The sequence below is a fragment of the Macaca nemestrina genome, chromosome 10 (assembly GCF_043159975.1).
Source record: "Macaca nemestrina isolate mMacNem1 chromosome 10, mMacNem.hap1, whole genome shotgun sequence".
Taxonomy (NCBI): domain Eukaryota; kingdom Metazoa; phylum Chordata; class Mammalia; order Primates; family Cercopithecidae; genus Macaca; species Macaca nemestrina.
The window spans coordinates 68,064,518-68,086,404 of NC_092134.1; the positions used below are offsets into that span (position 1 = coordinate 68,064,518).

Genomic DNA, 21,887 nt, shown 5'->3' on the forward strand with positions numbered 1-21,887 from the left:
TCCTATGTAGCTCATTAGGGCCTAAATGCAACATTGTTATATAACTCAATTTATTACATATAATGATAGCTATAAGTCATAAAATTAATCATTACATTATTCTTTTTAGTAAGGAAGGTAATACTATTTAGACAATACTACATTAAAAATCATTAGTTAATAATTTGGGGGTTAAAATTAGGAAGAGGGGAGGGGGAAGAAGAAAGAAAAAGGCAGGGTGATGGGAGGCCAATGCATCCAGGAAGGGAGAATGAGAGAGAGAATGGTAAGAGATAAAGTTATAGAAGTAGGTAAGGATAGACCACAACTTTAAATGCCATTGTAAGGAGTTGCGATTTTGAAAGATATAAGGATAACCCATCACAAGTTGCAATATAATTTAATTGTACTTAAATCTTCACCCTGCTATGTGAAGAATGAACTACAGTGGGACAAAAGCCAAAGCAGAGAGGCCACCTACCATCCAGATTTTGGTTTCCAACACTACTCTCTAATAAAGAAAACCAGGACTCCTTGAAGAAATGGCTGATTCTAGGACTACGGCAGGAAATATACAAGATAAGCCTGGATCATCAAGAAGTGCCAAAAAGTAAGAAGCACTCAAAAACACAATAAAAAAAATATACCCCACATTGATGGGAATATATCAAAGGGGCACAAGAGCCAACTGAAAGAGCTCTCAATGGCCAAACCTGGAACAATATGAGCAACAAAAATAAATAAAGTAGTATTGATTATAACTCAAAAGTATAAAATTAATATCCATGAGTCTATACTGATATAAATAATTATTGATTAAATAAAGAAAAGACTTGAGCCCAGGAGTTCAAGACCAGCCTGGGCAACACAATGAGACCCCCCTTCTCTACATGGGCATGGTGGTGCACACTTGTAGTTCCAGGTACTCAGGGGGTTAAGGTGGGAGGATCACTACAGTCCATGAGTTTGAGGTTGCAGTGAGCTATGATCACGCCATTGCACTCTAGTCTGAGTGACAGAGTAATATCCTGCCTCTAAAAAACAAAAATAATAATAAATGAAAGTAAAAGAGAAAAAATAGACAACTCTCGCTTGCAGAAGAATTCCAAATAATTTATGTAGAGATACTCTGCCCTCAAGGATGGGGAACATAAATCCCTACTCTTTTTTAAGTATAAGCTATGTGTAGTGACTTTCTTCCTAAGAATACAGTAGGAAAAGGAGGAGAAAAAAGTATGTTTACAGTGGAGAAACCTAACAAACACTACCTCAGCCACGTGGTCAAGGTCAATATCAAAAGTGATGACACGTTGTTCGCATATACCTTTAATATGAAGTGATGAAAATGGTACTTAACCTCTGTGATCTTCCTCCAAAAACCCCATAACCCCAGTCGAGTTATGAGAAAAATACCAGACAAATTCCGGCAGAGGAGCATCCTGCAAATACCTGATCATGACTCCTCAAACCTGCCAAGGTCATCAAAAATAAGAAAAGTCTGAGAAACTGTCACAGCCAAGAGAAGACTAAGGAGACAGAAGGACTAAATGTGTGGTATCCTGGATAGAATCCTGGAACAGAAAAAGGACATTAGGTAAAAACTAAGAAAGTCTGAAAAAAATGGGCTTTAATTAATAATTATGTACCAATATTCATTTATAATTATAACAAATATACCACACTAATATAAGATGTCAATAGGAGAAACAGTGTGAGAGAATATATGCGAACTCTCTGAATTATCTCAATTTTTCTGTAAATAGAAAACTGTTCTAAAAAATGAAGTCTATTTTTAAAAAGCCAAAGAAGATAGGCTCATAATAATTCAGGTCAAAGAGGGTAAAGATGATGGTGGCTTAGACTAGAGCAGTAGCAATGGGTATGAAGAGGAGTCAGACTCAGAATATATTTTGAAGGTGCATAGAGCAAAATGCATTGGTAGACTAGATATGGGAGGTGAGGGAAATAATAGTTAAAGATGACTGAGAGGCTCTTCGTTCCAGTAACTCAGTGGATAATGAGTAGTATCTTCATTTAGTATATGGGGAAGAAATGAAGGAGGAGTAAGTTTTGTTCCTTTGGAGTCATTTGCCACCTCAATTTGTTCCTTATTCCTGGTTTATTCTCGTGAGCTACTAGGATCAATAAGAAAACTTCAAGCTGCATGGTCCCACACAGGATATTAGATTCATATAATTTTCTTGTTTTTAAAAAAATCATAAGGATACTAAAAGCCTACTTTATAATAGAATAGTATATAATTGCCTTGAAAAGAGATAGAATAAAATGTTCCTTGACCTAACTTGGGGACAGAAAATCAGTACTAAACCACTTGTTCCCTGGGCCCAAATCAATAATTCAAGAACACGTATGATTATCTGAATTACATTAACCTTTTGAAAAGCACAATTGAAGAATGTGGAAATCTATACTTTTAAGTTCTCCAGATAATCCTGAGAACCACTAACCTGGATGTTCTTTTAAAGCTAAGAAAATCTCACCTATTTAAAATAGAGCATTCTATCTTTCTAATTACTCCAAAGTAACTTTTTGCCTAATGAGGAAGTGAAATATGTCCCCTCACCAAAATCCCACAAATCACCACTAAAGAACTTACTCATGTAACCAAGTACCACCAGCTCCCCAATAAACTATGGAAATTTTTTTTTTAAAGTCCCCTCACATCGTATAAACTTTCACATTGAAAAGTTTTTAAACAGCACTGTTATAAAGTTGTCTTTGTGAGAAGCAATGAACTAAGCACCAAACAAGTGAAAATCCATCAGAAAAAGACCCAGGCCCAGGGCAAAAAATAATACATTTGCTACTTTCTTAGTGAACTTATTAAAACTATTATTTTATTTTACAGCTATTGTCTCTGCACACACGAATCAAATTATAAAACCTTAGATTCCATTGATTACTCAGTCAGGGCCAACAGACCACCTAAAATGATTCATCACTAAAAAGATAAATTTCCTGTGGTCAGTAAAATTATACTATAGTAAGCCCCCAAGCAAAACTAATAAGAAAGACAAATATTCAATATCAAGAACCCTTCCTTCAAATCTGGAAACCACGAAAAGAAGTTCACTGGAAGGTCTAAACATTCATTAAGTCATAGTCAGTCAAGAGCATTTATGGAGTGCTCACTATGTGCAAAGTACTCTATTTAAAGGAAGAGGTCTTGCTTAAAGTATCCATAATTCAGCCCATAAAGCCCTTTATAGTGTAAGATCAACAGTTTGAACCTCAATGAAGAGCAAATGGATAGCTCGTTCATACTGAAAGATGCAGGTGTATTTGGTCAGTCAGTGCTGCTGGATATTCTTAAGTTCAATGGGTCTTTGCAGTCTGTGTAAATTCAGACTTCTGGGTGGTCTTCCAGAGCAATCTCAAAGAGGGCATACCACAGAGGTACTGGAGTTAATTTATGCTTATGCAGACTATGAGTCATGCGACTGCCATTAACACTATATACTTAAGTGAGTACATAGAAGTAAAATGTGCAAATCTCCAGCAGCATAAAGTAAGCTTCCTTAGAACAAAAAAAAAATTGCAACTAGAATGACCACTGAAAAACAAATCAAGACATGAATGAACAAAAGTGTAGGTTGTTTCAAGTGCAATGCAACATAATGAAGATGAAATATAAACAGCAGAAGGAATCATGGTCAGCCAACTTATGATTATGAAATACAGTACTGATAAACCAAATGGAGTTAGTTATCTGGTTTGACCTTAATGGAGTCTCAGTCTCCTTTGTCTACTTACTGGTGGTGATAAGCAGCAGCAACATGTTCGAATAGAGAAAATAACAGCATCACTAATGAGAACAGCCATGTATTGAACTCCTACTCTAGGCAAGCATACTTGACACTAATACACAAGCAAAGAAACTAGTTAATCCAAAAAACGGAATACTAAAAACTAATCTCATAGATGGACAATTATTAATCAAAAAAATCTAACACAATTATTCATCTAAAAAATTTCCTATCCCCCAGAAGGAGAAAAAGTAAACTCCTTTTCTAAAGTTTATTCTACCTGTTCTTTAATCTCTTTCCCTCATTTCTAGCACCTTAAATTCATCTCTCCGTACACCTTTCTTCAATTTATTCAAAAAACTAAAATTTTTCCTTGAATCCACTTTCCCTCCTATTATAAGGAGTTAGTTTTACCACTCCTACTCTAACTATAGTAGCATAACTATAATGACTACATTTTCCGGGATAATTCCAATTTTAAATATTTTAATACGTTGTCTCCATTTCAGCTTGTGGTTTGAAAACATGAGATTGCATCCTAACATCTTCAAAATCTTACTTTCACTACTACTTCTACTAAAATTGCCTTTTCTAAATTTTCTAATATTGCCAACTCAAATGACTGGTTCTTATTCTCGTGAGTCTCTGCAGCATTTCACTGCCTTATTCAACCCTTCCATGAAACTTACACTCTAACTTTGGCCTTTGTAGTAAACTTAAATATCCTTATCTACTTTAGCATTTCCTACGTGTGTTATCAGGAACATTAGCTTCAAAACATTTCCTCAATTAAAAAAATGTTCTGTGTTGAAAAAATTTTGAAAGTGCTACATATATTTTACTCCTGGAGCTCTACAATGAACATTAGTGTGTTGTAGGCTCCATGAGTTTTATGATAAAGCAACTATTTATTTTAATTCGGTGTTTCCCAATGAGCCATCTTTTATTTCCCTAGTCCATGGCACTCATTTTTGTCACAGAACACAATATTAACATGTCCTGGAACTAGCATTATGTAGATGTAATGGTCTGATGAAACAAATATTCAATGGAACACACTTTGGGGAAGACTCATATACCTGAAATTTTATGTTCAAATCTCAAATATATCAGGCTTCCAAAACTGAATTCATCATCTTCCTTTCCAAACTAGGTTTTAAACATCAAATTAATCTTTAGGAATAGCTTTTCACCAATCTCACATTCAGACAGTTGATAAATCTTTTCAGCTCTCCATGCCTGTTGTTTGTACTGTTTGTTGCATGACCTCTGACATCACTGTAAGGCAGGGCTTCCTTAACCTTCACCTGGACTCATGGGAACCAAGCATAAGAACTATGGGAGAGTTTAAAAAGAAAATTCTGGAATCCACCATAATCTTTTACATCAGAACTTTGAGGAGAGGCTTGGAAGGTATGGTTCTAATGGACAGTGAGGTTTGCAAACTACTGAAGTAGACCCTGACAGCTCTACGACTTTTCCCCTTGAGCTAAGCCTTTTCAGTTCTCTCCATTGTCATTTCAAAGTGACATGGTTTTGAGTCTCCTTAGCATCAGTTGCTCTTCTCTGAATGTAGCTTTTTGCCCAATGGGGAAGTAAAAAAAGTCCCTTCACACTGTATAAACTTCCACACTGAAAAGTTTTTAAGCATTACTGTTACAAAGCTGTCTTGGTGGGAAGCACTGAACTAAGCACCAACAGGTAAAAATCTAGAAAAAGACCCCGTTCTGGGCAAAAAAATAATACACATACCACTTTATGTCTATAAATCTTCTAAAGCGAGGGTCTCATATTGAACCACACAGTGCTCTGGATATAGGCTGGCCACTTGGTAAGCTATTAAAACTATCAATTATCCATTGTCTCCTGAGTTTCTCTAGATCTCTTTCTACTCTAAATAAGCAAAATCGCTCTCTTCCCCATCCCATCCCTGCAGCAAATTATGACTAGTTATCATCAACACCAATCGGCAATAACCAGAACTAACCCAGAATATGACCATAAACAGAATATGATGCAGTAAACAAACAAACCTTACCAGAATTTTAAAGGAATACTCACCTAATAGATCTCCAGTCTCTATTCCAATAAGCAGCATGCCTCCTTTTCACTGATGAACCTTTGCTCTGAAAACTGCTATGTATACCAATCCTTACACTGTTTAATATCAATGCTTCACATGTACAGTGTTTTTTCCACTTACAAAACATTTCAACATTATTTACTTAATCCTCTCAAAAGTTCTTGTGACAAGGGTATTATCCTCATGTTACAAACGAGGAAATTAAGGCTCATAGAGGTTAAGTAGCTTATTCAAAGTCACACACAGTAAAGTGGGGAAAGTTGTGACTTTAACTTCACATGTATTGCACCTAATCATAGCTTTTTCCACTTTAAAATCCAAGTATAGTCATTGGCCATCATCAGAAAATTAGCACCGATTAACACCAGAGTGTGATAGCTACCAGATGGTGAATTACTCAGCAAAAAGAAGAATCAGCCAGAATACAGGGAAGCATTATAACATAATAGTGAGCTGGGGAAGGGTGCCTTAGGGGCCAGACAGACATGAATCTGTGTCCTAGCTCCATCTCTTACTACCCGTGTTACCTTGAGCATATTACATACCTTTTGTGAGCTTTGATTTTCTATTTAAGTCATAAAAAATAAAGGAGACAATTTTCTTTAAAGTGCTTAGCAAAATGCACGGTAAGTTATCAACCAATGGTGGCTTTAAAATATTCTCAATGTTAAAATATTCAAACATGATAAACAGTTAATAAAATCAATCCGTTTGAAAATAAATGCAGATCTAACTTTGGTGTCCCGCCCTTCATCGATTGCCTCTAGGCTTCTGGGAATAGGACAGTGTAAGTGCTACAGGAACATGGAAGATAGTCATGAGGAGGGAGAAAATTTGAAACCAGAAGGTTTGAGCAGTTTAAGCTTCCGGTGGCTACCTTTCATTAGGATGTCATCACCATTAACAGTCACTTAGGGATAAAAAAGAAAAGCAGCAGCAACAACCTAGAAGAGATGGCAGTGGGCAAAGTATCTACCACGAATGTGAGTAGATGGGCAACATGGATTTTGGCCTTTAAAAATAAATGTAGAATTACATTCTAATTCATTCCTTCAAATTATTATTGGGAAAAGATAAATTTTGTAATAGAGAGATGATGTGTTTAAAGTCAGTTTTTAAAATAAATTGTTCAGTGTTTGTAACACATTGAACAAAGGTAATATTAAAATATTAGTGTCTTTCTGATACCCTATAAATACTTGCTAATTTTAAAAAAACTTAAAAGTACAGATTTTGAAAATCACCTATAATTGCACCATCCAGAGACAACTACTGTTAACATTTGGTACAAAACCTTTTAAACTATTTCATATGCATATATTTATAGGTATGCATATTTTATAAATATGGGATCATATGTTAATACTCTTTTAGACTTATAAATGTATTTTAAATCTCTTTCCAGATAATTAAATTTTCTTTTGCACTATTATTTGAAATGTCAGATATATTTTCACCATATGGCTTATTTACATAGACCCCTATTTTGGACATTGAAATTATTTTTTGCTATATAAGAAGAATGATTAAGAACATTCTTGTAGCTATATCTTTATGCATAAAAATGATTCTTGGAATAAGTTCCTAGAAGTGTAATTGCTAGACCTATGGCATGCAGAATTCTAAGACTTTTAAATAATTTATTACACTGCTATCCAGAAAGGCACTACCAATTCACACTCTACCCTGCAGTAGAAAGTGTTAATTTCCTATGCTCTGATCAATACTTAATTCGACAATTTGGAAATCTTCACTAATTTGGTAGGTGAAAAATTATTCATCCTTTTACCTCATTTTTTATTATTAATAGGTGAAAGATTTTTCCTAAGTTTGTGGATCATATGTATTTCTCATTCTGAAAAGTATCTGTTTATATCTTCTGCCCATTTTTCTGATGTTTGTCTTTCTCAGTTGATTTTGATATGAATCTTTTGTCCATCAAATGGGTTGGGTTGCATATGTATTTCCCAGTTTGCTTTTTGGTCACTGCTGGGTTTTTTTGTCTGTCTGTCTGTTTGTTTACAATATACTCTCTGGTGTTTATGAGCTCTAGAAATGTAAAATATTTAGTAGTCCAATCCAATGTCTTTTACCTTTTTATTTCTGCTTTGGGAATCTTGTTTAGAAAGGCCTATATCACCCCAATGTTATACAAGTTCCCACTTACATTTTCCCCTAGGACTTGTTTTGTCATAGTGTTGAGTGGTGAGAGACAACAGAAAAAAACACTTTGGTTTTTCTTCTATACCCTTACAAATGGCTTTTTAGATTTGATGAAACATAGTATTAATTTATACTAAGAGGTTTTTTAATTAAAGAATACATTTTGAATGTGTATAAAAATCTCTTATGAGTACATATTAAAATGATTATAGTTTTCCTAAGATGTCCCAGTATTGAATCATTTGTACATCCCTGAAATAAACCTTACCTTGTCATGACATGTTACTTACTCAACATATTGCTATATTCCTTTTACTAACATTTTATTTAAGATTCGTACATCTATTTCTTTTTTATTTTTAATTTTTGTGGATCTATAGCAGGTATATACTTATGGGTTACCTAAGATATTTTGATACCAGCATACAATGCATAATTACCACATCGGGGTCATTACTGCAAGCATTTATCCTTTGTTTCAAGCAATCCAATTATACTCTTTTAGTTTTTTTTTAATGTACAATTATTTTTTGCTACAGTCTCCCTGCTGTGCTAGTAAATACTAGGTCTCACTCAGTTTTTCAATTTTTTGTTCTTTATAACTATTTTTTGTACCATTTAACCATCCTCCCTTTCCCCCAACTGTTTCAGCCTCTGGTAACCATCCTTCTACTCTCTCTCTCCATGAGTTCAACAGTTTTAATTTTTAGCACCCACAGATACGTGAGAACATGTGATGTTTGTCTTTCTGTGTCGGGCTTATTTTACTTCACATAATGAACTCCAGTTCCATCCATGTTGTTGCAGATAACTGAATCTCATTTTTATGGCTGAATACTACTCCATTGTGTATATGTATCACATTTTCTTTATCTGTTCATCTGTGATGGACACTTAGGTTGCTTCCAAATCTTGGCTGTTGTGATCAGTGCTGCAATAAAATGTGAGTGCATTTTATTTTCATAAATCAGATTGCTCTGTAGTTTTGCTTTGATTGAATACCTTTTTATCAGATCTCGGTTTTAGGGGTACTTTACATTTGTCAATAAGTTGATAAGAGTTATTCTGTTTTCTTTAATTGACACAGTTTATAATAGCATAGGAATAATTTATTTTTGTGATAACTCAATTTCTTCTGAGGCTGCTGGTCTATTCAGGTCTTGTAACTCTTTCCGAGTCAAATTTTGTATCTTTTTTTTTTTTAGAAAATTACCCATCTCACTGAGATTTTTAATTTATTATACTTGGATTATACATAGTATTCTCTCACATTAAAATAGTTTTTTTCATCTCTTTGGTTTTAGCTTATTCTCATTTCCAGTGTTTTATATTCTTCCTCCTTTCTTTCTTAACAGAAATGGTCTAACTTGACATAAATGGGCAACTTTATCAGTCTTTTCAGAGATCAATCTCTTGAATTTATTTAACAGTTCTACATTTTTTATTTTTCATGTTAATTTATCTGGATATTTTTAAGATTTTCTCCTTGCCTTTGATTTTCAGCAGTATGATAACAAGATATGGTTATTCATCCGGTTTCAGATTTCAAGCACTTTCTCAATCTGTAACTTGATGTTTCTTTCTAAGCTTGACAGTTTGAGAAAATTCTTGGTAATTATCCCTTCAAATATTGCTTCCTTCCCATCTTCTTTTCCCTCCCTTTCTGTGGCTCTAATTATATCCATGTTATAACTGAAACATATTTCTTATCTATATTTTTTTCTTGCTCTCCTAGCTTCAGTCTGGATATTTTCTACTAACCTGTTTTTTGCTGTTGCTGTCTGCCAGTCCTACTTTCTTGTGTGTTTAATATGCTGTTAAATTCATCTATTGTGTTTATACTTTCAGTTATTGCATTTTTCAGCCTTAAAACTACTTAATTTTTTACAACAGAGTCCAGCTTTCTGGTGAAATTCTCCATCTTGTCATCTATGATATATTAATCACAGTTATATTAAAGCCTAACTTAAATATCTGTATATCTGGGCCATGTATAGACCTGTTGGTTTTGTCAATTTATTTCCCTTGATCCTGTACTTTGGTATGCCTGGTAATTTTTTATGAATGCCAGGCTTTGTGCATGAAAAATTGCACTCCAGATAATTTAATCTTCTTGCAGAGAGGGTTCATCCTCTGATAGCTCTCTGATAGCCAGCTAGATTGGGGAAAGGAGGTGGAAGATCACCTTAATCTATTTGGGGACTGAGCTGACTTGAGGTTGGATTGCAGGTTTTGTTAAGTTTGGTCTACCTTTTGTTTGCCCCCATTACAGTGGTGTGCTGAAGCTTGGGAGAACCTATTGTTATCATTTAAAGAACCTGTTGAGCTAGTTGCTAAACATAGCCATTATTAAAAATAAATTATGTACATTTATAATTAAATGAATTATATTAAAAACAAAGATAATAAATATTCAAAATTCATCACTTCCCAGTTATTTAACTACATTATTTACAACTGTCATATCTGTATTACAGAAATACTATGTAACGGTGTTACCAAACATCTCTTCCCAACCCCACATTTAGTGATGTCATATTTGTACTTGAAATAGCCCACAGTGGAAGTATTTGCACCACAGAAATCAGAAAATACTAAAAGTCAGTGTTTGATTTATTATTTGTTGATTTACAGCTAGATTTACCATTCTGTTGGTTGTCTAGCTCAGTTGCTCTCAACAAGAGACAATTTTGTCCCACGGAATATTTGAGAATGTCTGGAGGAATTTGTGTTTGTCACAACTGCGGAAGAAGTGGGGACAATGCTACTGGCATCTAGTGGAAGGTCAGAGATGCTACTAAACATCCTACAATGCATAGGGCAGCTCCCCACCACAAAGAATTGTCCATCCCAAAATGTAAATAGAGCTGAGGTTGAGAAACACCTGTCTATTCATATGTCTGCTTCTTAGTAGTATGTCTCTGTCTGGAATGTCTGGAAGCTGTTTTGTTTTTGTTTTGTTTTTTTGGTTTTTTTTTTGAGACAGAGTCTTCCTCTGTCGCTAGGCTGGAGTCAAGTGGCACACTCTTGACTCACTGCAACCACCTCCCAGGTTCAAGCAATTCTCCTGCTTCAGCCTCCCGAGTAGCTGGGACTGCAGGTGCATGCCGCCACACCTGGCTAGTTTCTTCTCTATTTTAGTAGAGACAGGGTTTTACCATGTTGTCCAGGCTGGTCTCGAACTCCTGAGCTCAGGCAATCTGCCTACCTCAGCCTTCCAAAGTGCTAGAATTACAGGCATGAGACAGCGCGCCCAGCTTGGAATCTTTACCTCTCTCCTCATGCCTAGAATTGGCAAACGCCTGGAGAAAAAAGGTGGACATTTTATCCCATTTTCTTTTATTGATTTTGTTGTTATTTTTCCAGCATTTTGAGATGAAGATTTAGTTTCATTATTTTTAACCTTCCTTATATTTGATAATAAAAAGGCTTGACTATGAATTTTTCTTTTAATGTAGTTTTGGGTGGTTGACCCTATTTTTTGTGACCTTTTGGTCTATGTACTGTTTTGTTGTTAAAGATTGTAGCCATAGACATCGTCATCACTCCCTTAGGTGAGACAGGTAGAACTCTACAGATGCAAGCAATGCTATTGTTGTAATAAGCATCTACTGAAAGTAAGTTCCAGGAGTAGTATATTAAAAACAAAGATAATAAATATTCAAAATTCATCACTTCCCAATTATTTAACTACATTAGACTACATTATTTACAACTGTCATATCTGTATTACAGAAATACTGTGTAATGGTGTTACCAAACATCACTTCCCAATCCCACATTTAGTGACGTCATATCTGCACTTGAAATAGCCCACAGCAGAAGCATTTGTACCACAGAAACCAGAAAATACAAAAAAAAATTATTCAGAAAACATGGTAGGGGATTAATAATTATGGGAATCCATTACCAAGTATCTATCTACATTTCCACCATTTTAGTGTCAACTTGAATCATTTTATTCTGCTGTTATTCTTATCAGGATTATATTGCATTTATTTAACAAATAGTCAAGTACCTAGGATTTGCAAAATCCAATGCCCATGTAATGGAGTAGAGGTGGGGACTACAAAAGTCCTACATCATAACCTATTATCTCAAAAAGTTTATAGTTTTGTTGGCGAGAGAGATTTGCAAATGATGAATGTATTAAAACTGTCAGTTACTCATGTAAGTCACACAATTTGGAGAATTTAAAATCCACACTAAAATGTTTTTAAATTATTAAACAGAAACCAGAAACATTTTGGATGAGATGGATCACTGTGTCAAATAATATATTATAAAATATGCAATAATGTTGACATCAAAAGCCAATTATACTGACTTATTTTGAGAACTTAAGATTTGCATGCTGTTTATGGCTTATTGTGTACATTTATTTAAAGGGGCAGTTTTTACAAATCTTACTTTATACTTCCATCTTTATATCTTTTCTAGCATGTTTCTGTGATCCTTTCCTTTGATATGATAGGGTTATGAATTAGAAAGAGTTGATGTTAGTCTCATTATTTAACAGTTGAGAAAAATGAGATAGAACATTAAAATAACTTGCCTATGGTTATGCAACAAATCTGTATTGAAACTTTTTTTTTTTTTTTTTGAGATGTAGTCTCACTCTGTCACCAGGCTGGAGTGCAGTGATGTGATCTCAGCTCACTGCAATCTCTGCCTCCCAGGTTCAAGTGATTCCCCTGCCTCAGCCTCCCAAGTAGCTGGGACTACAGGCATGCACCACCATGCCCAGCTGATTTTTGTAATTTTAGTAGAGACGAGGTTTCACCATGTTGGTCAGGATGGTCTTGATCTCTTGACCTCATGATCCACCCGCCTCAGCCTCCCAAAGTGCTGAGATTATAGGCGTGAGCCACCGCGCCCGGCCTGTGCTAAAACTTTTGAGACACCATGTTTCCAACTGGTGAGCTGGATGGCTTCTATCTTTGTTTGACAATGTCATGTGATGGGTTCTTTATTCACGTGTAAAACATACTGAAGACATCTATCTGATTAAAATTTGTGCAATTCTCAATAACTATTTTTCAATAAAAGAATTATTCATTTACAAAAAAAGCTTTGTGAATTATCTCAGAAGTACTTGCTAAAACTTGTACATGATTTTTTATAAACTGCCTTTAAGTAATTTCAAAGTTTGTGAACTGGAATAATATTTTCTGACTCATGTTTATCAAACAAGATAAATGTACATGAATTACAGTTAAAAGTTTTCTCTATTATGTTTCCCAGTTTATTCTAACTATCCATTCTAATTCACTGTGAAAAATGTAATCCATTTGGAAAATTAACTAAAGAACTAAGATTGTTATTTAGGTTATACAAGGCAAGGTAAGATTGTTCTTCCCTCACTTTCCTTTCCCCAAATAATACACACACACACCTTCACACACCTAGGTATTTTATATGTATGTATTGCTTCAGTTCTTTTCCATGTGTATATAACTTTTAAAAAAGAAAAATGCAGTTATAATTATCTTTGTAGAGTGTTATACTTTGAATCATGCCTTGCGATAGTTTTCTAGTTTCTCAAATGGAGTTGTTCTTTCCTTTTCTTATGCCATGCTTTTAATGTTCTTTTCTTTCTTCTAAAGTCATGCTTTGGCTATGTTTTTACTCCCTGTCTCAAGTAAGTTCTTTTTTTCCAATCCAGCTGTGGTCTTTCTCTGAGTTTTCAGTTGAGTTGAAGATGGAAAAGTAACTGTCTCTATTACAAATACTTTTCCTAAAAATCATTGTATGGGGACAAGCCAGGAAGGGTCAGTGGGCTGAGAGAAGTCAATTTTATATTCTCTTCAAAATAATATATTACTTACTCAGCTATAACACAACTTTAAGTAAGCCACCACTCAGAACTCTAGTTTATTTCAGAACAGTTTCTTTATACTGGAAAGCTTTCTTTATTAAAGGATTTTGAATAAGGTGAGAGGCAATTCAAATCTTTTAAAATTCAAGTAAAATGTACTTTGTTAGAGGTTAAGAAACATTTTCTGGAATTATGAGCAATTTCCAGCTAGAGTTTCACAAAAAGAAAGCCTAAGTTAAATTTATGTTACTCTCCCTAACAGAATTCCACAGTGACTGAAATGGTTGGTAAATATCATAAACAGAGTTTTAAAAGGGTTCAGGAGACAGGATTTGAATGGAGAGGAAAATGGGAAAACTCTATCTTCTCATTGTGCTCTTACATCCTCCCCCACCACACATACATACACACAAAATTGCATCACAGAGGGAAACGTTCATGTTGAAAGTGTCTTTTAGTGGTGAATGGAATAGGATGCATGGAGTAGCACAGTTGAGTGAATTGTGTGTGGCACTGGACTGGAATTTCCTCAGTGAAAGGGCATATGTTCTTAAAGAGCTGAAAAATGGCTTAAATTTTCTGGTAGCCTAAAATAAAATTGCACAGGAGGCTCATGTGAAATGTAGCATGTGTGAACAGTCTTGCAGCAGAGTTCCATTTGAAATGTAGCAACACAGCTGGAGCTGTGACTCATCACACTAATATCCACTGTTAACAGACAGACTCTGACTAATAAAGCCTGTACTTTCTCACATTGTAAGGATTTTTTAGGCTGCTGTGATAGTATGATATGTTCCCCAAACTTGGACAGGTCACTCGTATTTAACATTTGTTGAATACCTGGCATATCCGAGGCATTTTTCTGCATTTAGTTTTTACACCTGTTTGGTGTTATTTACCCCATTTTACAGGTGATGAATCTGAGATTACACATCTGGCCTGATATTCAGCAGGCACCACTAGCTGCTGTTAGCCAGTGCCTGTTCTGATTGTTTGATGAAGATGAAGGGACACAGAAATTTCCAATAGTAAGACAGACATTTACAATAGTTCGTGTCAGTTGGCATCAACCTTCTCAAAAAATGTAGAGAGAGGATTTAAAAAAAAAAAAAAAGACAGTGAAAATTTGGAATGCAGCTATTTGAGAAAATGTGACAGGGAGTCAATAAGTGAAAATAAAATGACCTCCCAGTTTCAATTACTAAAATCTTGCCCATAAATCCAGCTGCTGCCCTAGCTCCCAGATGTTGAATGGCCTGATGACTTCCTGAACACTGGCTCCATTTGCCTGTCAGGATTCCAAGGGACTTCCCTAAGGATAGATAATAACCTGCCTGAAACTGAGTCCTTCTTGACGACCTGCCATGATGGATCTCATTACATTTGTGCTAGCCCTTCCCACATTGAGACACTTTTCAATTTTCAACTTAAGTACTTAAATACTATGACAAACAGATTTTTCAAACAATTGAGAGATGTATGTATGTGAGTGTGTGCATGTTTGTTTGTGGTCCATTTGTTCCAATGATGCTAAGCGAAATAACCAAGAGTGATTAAAATGAAATATTAAAATTTCATTCTACTATAATTCTTTAACTTACTTCTTTTTTAAATGTTTGAGTGCTACTATTGCAAATCCATTTGTATACTGGCTGTGTGATCTTCACAAGTTACTTATCCTCTCTCAGTTTCCTCATCTATAAAATGTGTTGTTGTGAAAATTAAATGAGTTCATATACATGAAGCACTAAGAACCACGCCTGGCATATGGTAAGTGCTGTATAAGTGTTAGCTATTGTTTTAGCATTATTATCATTATCATTAGTGAATCTATAGAAAATGAGCTTTTCAGTGCAAGGCCTGCTGAATAAGTGTATACAAAATATTAAAATGTCCTATGTGGTTCTTCAAGGTCTCAAACAAAATTATCAGAAGCTGATTGGACATGCATAGTGTTGAAGTTTATCAGCTAACAAGGAAAAAGAAGAGTTCCCACTGACGCTGTTAATTAACATCCCTATTTCCTTCTTTTTTCACTCCCAGAATCTATCTTCTGCACTGTTATGGCTTACATCTCATTTTCATCATGCTATTACCTTATTCAAAATTTCTTCACTATCTATCTAACAAAGTTCAGATATGCATGTGATCAACAACTAAGTATTTGGTGATCACTATGTAGCCAGGGGCTATAAATACACATATGACTGAGGTATGGCCTTGCCATTGTGAAATTCACTCCTAGAGGGCAGACAAGCACATAGGCAGATAATTATAAAACAAAGTAGAAATTGCAATGATGGAAGTGCATTCAAAGTGCTATGGAGCAGAGATGAGGGATACCCAAGTTCACACTAGAAGGATCAGATAGGGCTTTATGGAGGAAAAGATTCCAAGGCTTAAAAGATTTCTAGTAGGAATTTAGATGCCTTCTCTGGCATCCAAGGACTTCCTTAATTGGTCCCCTGTAACTCCCCAGCCATATCTCCCATTACTCCCAACATAACCCACCTGCCCACTCCTATTGGACTAGTGTTCCATGTCCTTGGAAAATCCACTTTTGATCCTGTCTCTGATACCTCTTTTCATATGGCATTCTCTACTAGGCATCCTCCACCTGGGAAAAACTGAACCCCTCTCTTGGCCTGGTAAAGTGTGTTCTCATCTCTTCCATGAAATCTTGCCTGACTGTGATGTAGTCATATTCCTTCCTATTATATATAAACGCACTTCACACAGGCACATTCAGAGAGACACTAGCATTATTTTGTCATATTTTATAATGGTTTGTTATGTTTTTCTTACTATGCCAAAAAAGTAAGTATGTTGAGGAAAAAAAATTTCATAAATTTATTTTATTTATTCTACAATACCTAGGAAAGTGTCAACCAAAGCAAAATATAAATGGTCAAAAATACTTTCTGAATTATTTTCCCAGTGCTTTCTTTGGTTTATCTAATGTGCAATAAATTCACTTTATGAAGTTTTAAAAGTTCAAATAACCAGAGGAGAAAACATTCTTACTTCTGTCAGTTAATTTACTAACTGAAAGTCAGTAGTACTATATGAGAAATAAACTAGCTTGGTAAAATTTGTGAATGTGAAGAAAATGTGAACCATGGAATAAATTATACATTTGGTTTATAAGAAGGTTGTGAATGAGGTTCTTGTACTTGGTAAGCAGCAAGAAAGCAGTATATTGTTCAGAGAGGGAATGTATTTAGAGTACAAGTTTGAAAATGAAATGAGAATAATTGAATAGCCTTTTTTGTGAGGAAGTAAAATACACACAGCAGTCAAGTAAATGATGAGGATTATGCTCGTATGTGCATGCACACACACATATACTTTAAGTGTGAATAAAATAACAGAAATAGCAGTGGGGGAAATGATCTTTTCATAATGATTAGATACTTCATATTCAGCACTGTTCTTATTTCTTCTCTTTTATCTATTTCCCTCCCACTATTATTTGTCATATGGTTCTTCTAGTTAATTTGTTCTGTCTGGTTTTCTACCCTCACTCCTTTCTAACAAACAGAAACTCCACACACACACATACACACACACATACCCCTCAATTGTTTCCTACACTTTTGTTCAAAGCATAAAACCAATTACCTACAGGGCCCCTGATAGTGACAACATTAATTTACCACACTAGTGAGTGGTTTTGAAACTTTTGCTCATGAACCCCTAAAATACTTTTGATATAAAAAAATAGATTTTTTGTGCCAGTTATCAAATAAAGTTAGAGCCTCTCACCTCTAAACCCATCTTCTTTGCCTGCTCTGCTAAAATGGGGCTGGGCCCTTTAAATATTTTTTTCTTTGTCAGCCAGCATGATGTTTAACTTTGCCAGCTGAGGGCACAGGAGGCAGACTCCAGGAGGAAAAGGCCTTTCCTTTCTGGTTTCGGGATGCTTGCTTAATAAGCTTCTCCAGTGCTTGCAGCATCTTTCACATCCAGATCCCACAGCCCATGCAGTTTCTCTGCTTGCAGGCTTTTGCAATGAGGGCAGCTTCTCTAGTGCCAGACTCCTGTTACATGACTGGATTCTCCTGCACCCATCTCCTCCTGTGTATGCAGCTTTTCCTGCAACCAACTCCTGCAGAGCACACAGCTCCTTCTGCCTCCAGCTTAGGTAGCATACTCTGCTTCCCAGCTACATGAGTGGCTTCTTCAGTGCCAGGTGCTGCTCTCTGTGCACAGCGATGAGCAGCAGCCAGAGGCCAGCAGCTTCCCCTGGCACTCCACTCAGATGGTTTGGTAGTGGAGCGTCTCCACTGAGACACCCTGCAAACTGCTTTCCCCAGCTTCCCAGAGGGTAAATTTCCAGCAAATTTCAGATTTCAGGAAAGCTCCAGCAAGTTGCACCATCATGGCACCATAACAACTTCTCTGATGTTTAGTGGCTACAGCCATGCCCTCTTCAACAAGATTTAGTCCTCAGCCCTGTGTGTACGGAGGGGTGCAGAGGATTTCTTTGGCTGTCTATCTCAGTCCTAGGAGTCATGATTGTTTCTTATATCTGCTATTTCTGTATTCTTTAGAATTTCTCTTCATTTCTTACTACCCAACCCCTTATTACCACAATCCTCTCTTACAGTTCATAATTCTGTAAACCTTACTGTTCAAAATACTGTGTATTCTGTGTCCTGACTGGGTGCTGACTGATACATGCTTCCTCGTACATTTTTTTTTTTTTTTGAGAGGGAGTCTTGCTCTGTCGCCCAGGCTGGAGTGCAGTGGCACCATCTCAGCTCACTGCAAGCTCCACCTCCCGAGTTTATGCCATTCTCCTGCCTCAGCCTCCCGAGTAGCTGGGACTACAGGCAACAGCCACTGTGCCCGGCAAATTTTTTTGTATTTTTCGTAGAGATGGGGTTTCACCGTGTTAGCCAAGATGGTCTCCATCTCCTGACCTCGTGATCCGCCCGCCTCGGCCTCCCAAAGTGCTGGGATTACAGGCGTGAGCCACCACGCCCAGCTCATACATTTTAAATTAAGTTAAAATGTCTTATCAGAAATTCTTTAAATTGCAGAAGATTAATTTTCTGGTGTTTTGTGTATTTTATACATACTTAAAATGTAGATTTGTCAAAACCTTAGAGATACATATTTAGATCACTGAGCAGATGAAGTCCTCCATATAATCTACAAAGCCAGTCCTCACTGTCAAATGAATCAACCAAATCAGATGTATTCCGTGTCTGAAAAAACGACTTCCATTTATTTCATTTTTGTTCGTTTGAAAAAAGATATGAGGTCGGGCGCGGTGGCTCAAGCCTGTAATCCCAGCACTTCGGGAGGCCGAGACGGGTGGATCACGAGGTCAGGAGATCGAGACCATCCTGGCTAACACGGTGAAACCCCGTCCCTACTAAAAAAATACAAAAAACTAGCCGGGTGAGTTGGCGGGCGCCTGTAATCCCAGCTACTCGGGAGGCTGAGGCAGGAGAATGGCGTAAACCCGGGAAGCGGAGCTCGCAGTGAGCTGAGATTCAGCCACTGTACTCCAGCCCGGGCGACAGAGCGAGACTCCGTCTCAAAAAAAAAAAAAAAAAATATGAATACATGTACTCATGGAAGCCTTCTCACTTAAGTAGGCTAGTAGAAAATGAATGGACAGACAGCAGATGGAGAGACAGACAAGCAGGCAGACAGGGAGGTGGACTGTGCTGTGCCAGGAGCCTTGCCAAGGTGAAATATTACTTCACTTTTTTTTTTTTTTGACACGGAGTCTCCCTCTGTCACCCAGGCTGGAGTGCAGTGGCGCCATCTCAGCTCACTGCAAGCTCCGCCTCCCGGGTTCACGCCATTCTCCTGCCTCAGCCTCTCGAGTAGCTGGGACTACAGGCGCCCGCCACCACGCCCGGCTAACTTTTTATATTTTTTAGTAGAGACAGGGTTTCATCATGTTAGCCAGGAGGGTCTCGATCTCCTGACCTCATGATCCGCCCGCCTTGGCCTCCCAAAGTGCTGGGATTACAGGCGTGAGCCACCGCGCCCGGCCCCCATTTCACTATTTTTTAGCAACACCTTTTGAACCTTGCTTTCAATGAGTCTCTTTAAAGTTCCCGAACTGTCATTTTGTTTGATGCCCTGGAGATTGTACCCCAGGGCAATACGTGGTAAGATCTGGGCTGGGTGAAAGATATGTCATCTTTTGTGAAGTGGGAGAAGGGTGTTCATGATAGAGGAAATAGGAGGAAGACCAGCCAACCACAGACATTCAGACATATCAGTTTCAGGAAAATGCACATACAGAAGTTGGCACTAGACCAATGAGCTACTCGACTACATTCTCCAGTGAAGGATACAGCAAGGAATTTTTTCCCAAAATAGACAAGAAAACAAGTAAAAAGAAGCAAACAATTAAAATTAGAAAAAGTAGAATAAAAGTATTAAATCACATTCCTTATAAATGTGGAAAATAAAAGTTCTCCTTGTAAGTATAGAAGTAGATGAAATAGAGGCAATATCACATCAAATGTGAAACCTGACTCTCACTAGCATCTATGTTTGGATAAGAGTCTTGCTTTTAGGATTTGTGACTCAAAAATCTCACATGGGTTAAATCGTTCATTTACAGTGGTTCTGTTTCTTATTTAAAACAGTAAGTTTTCTTTAGATCCCATACTTTAGTGAATCACATGATAGGGAAGGGGATGGAGAATCTGAATCAAAAAGTAAAGGGGATGTGGCCAATTTTTACCATTTGGGATATTAACAAGTTTAACGTGGCTCAGCAAAAACTATCTTAAGTGTTATATCAACTATTATGACACAAGCTAAAGGTGTTGAAATATTATATAAGGAGTGTGTTTTCTGAGAGGAAATGGGTGACAATTTGAAGGGTCGGTTTTTTAACAGGAGGAATACATAAGAATTCAGAACAGATTCTCAACCAATGCTAATGTTCAATAAGGTTTGTGCAATGTAAGAAACGTTTTAAATCTTTTTTTCTTTTTTTAATTTCAAGGAAACCACTGTTTCCTGTTATTTCTGGAAAATCGGTAAATGCGGCTTTTTTAAAAGAAAAACACTTATGGAGAGATATTAAGTGTGTTTTAGCTATAAAGTATCAGATCTTTGTTTATTTATTTCCCTAAGAAACTCTGTAATTCTGTTTTAAATAAATGACATTTACTTTTTTTTTTTTTTTTTTGAGACGGGATCTTATTCTGTCACCCAGGCTTGAGTGCAGTGGCGCAGTCTTGGCTGACTGCAACCTCCGCCTCTCGGGTTCAAGTGATTCTCCTGCCTCAGCCTCCTGAGTAGCTGGGACTACAGGCACACACCACCACGCCTGGCTAATTTTTGTATTTTTAGTAGAGATGAGGTTTCACCATGTTGGCCAGGCTAATTTTGAACTCCTGACCTCAAGTCATGCACCCACCTTGGCCTCCCAAAGTGCTGGGATTACAGGCCTGGGCCACCATACCTGGCCAATGACATTTACTCCCAATTAAGGTTTCTGCCTTTTTATTCCCCCAAGTCAGCAACCCATGGGAAGCATACGGCTTCTAGAATTTTCTCCCCCTAGATAAATAAATTTTCAGTAAAGATTTTCCTTTCTTGAATAACATCCATAATCTCCAGAATATACTATCTGAATGAACTATTTTAGTCAGAAAGTCCAGTGTGCTGCCTATTTTATGGTAAACTGTTGGGATCTTTAAAATAAAGATTTTGAAACTATGCAAAAACTGTTAACCTCATATTACATAATTTGCTTACCTATGTAAAGGTATGTTCCCATGTTACATTCAATACAGGTATTTCCCTTCATTGCAAAAGTATAATCTACTTGGTGGATATTATTCAATATGAAGGATATACATGAAGAACTTTTCATTATGTTCCAATAAATATTTAAGGCCATCATTTGAAGGTTTGAAAAATCAGTGAATGCATAAACATTTCTATGCTTGCCAAAATATCTTTCATAGCTCTGCTTAGCACCATGGTTATTAATATGAACAAGTTAATGTTGGGTATTTTAAAGATCCAAGTAGTGCAAAATCAGCCAGTCTGTCACACTGGTAATTTACCATGAAATCAATAATTACTT

The 21,887-nt window shown here is 36.5% G+C and overlaps 1 protein-coding gene across 7 annotated transcripts in view; it reads right to left on the minus strand.

Annotated features, from left to right (window-relative positions):
- Window positions 1-21,887, minus strand: part of LOC105473442 (methionine sulfoxide reductase B3) — a 194,613-nt gene that overhangs the window by 121,534 nt on the left and 51,192 nt on the right. The gene's annotated exons all lie outside the window — the stretch shown is intronic.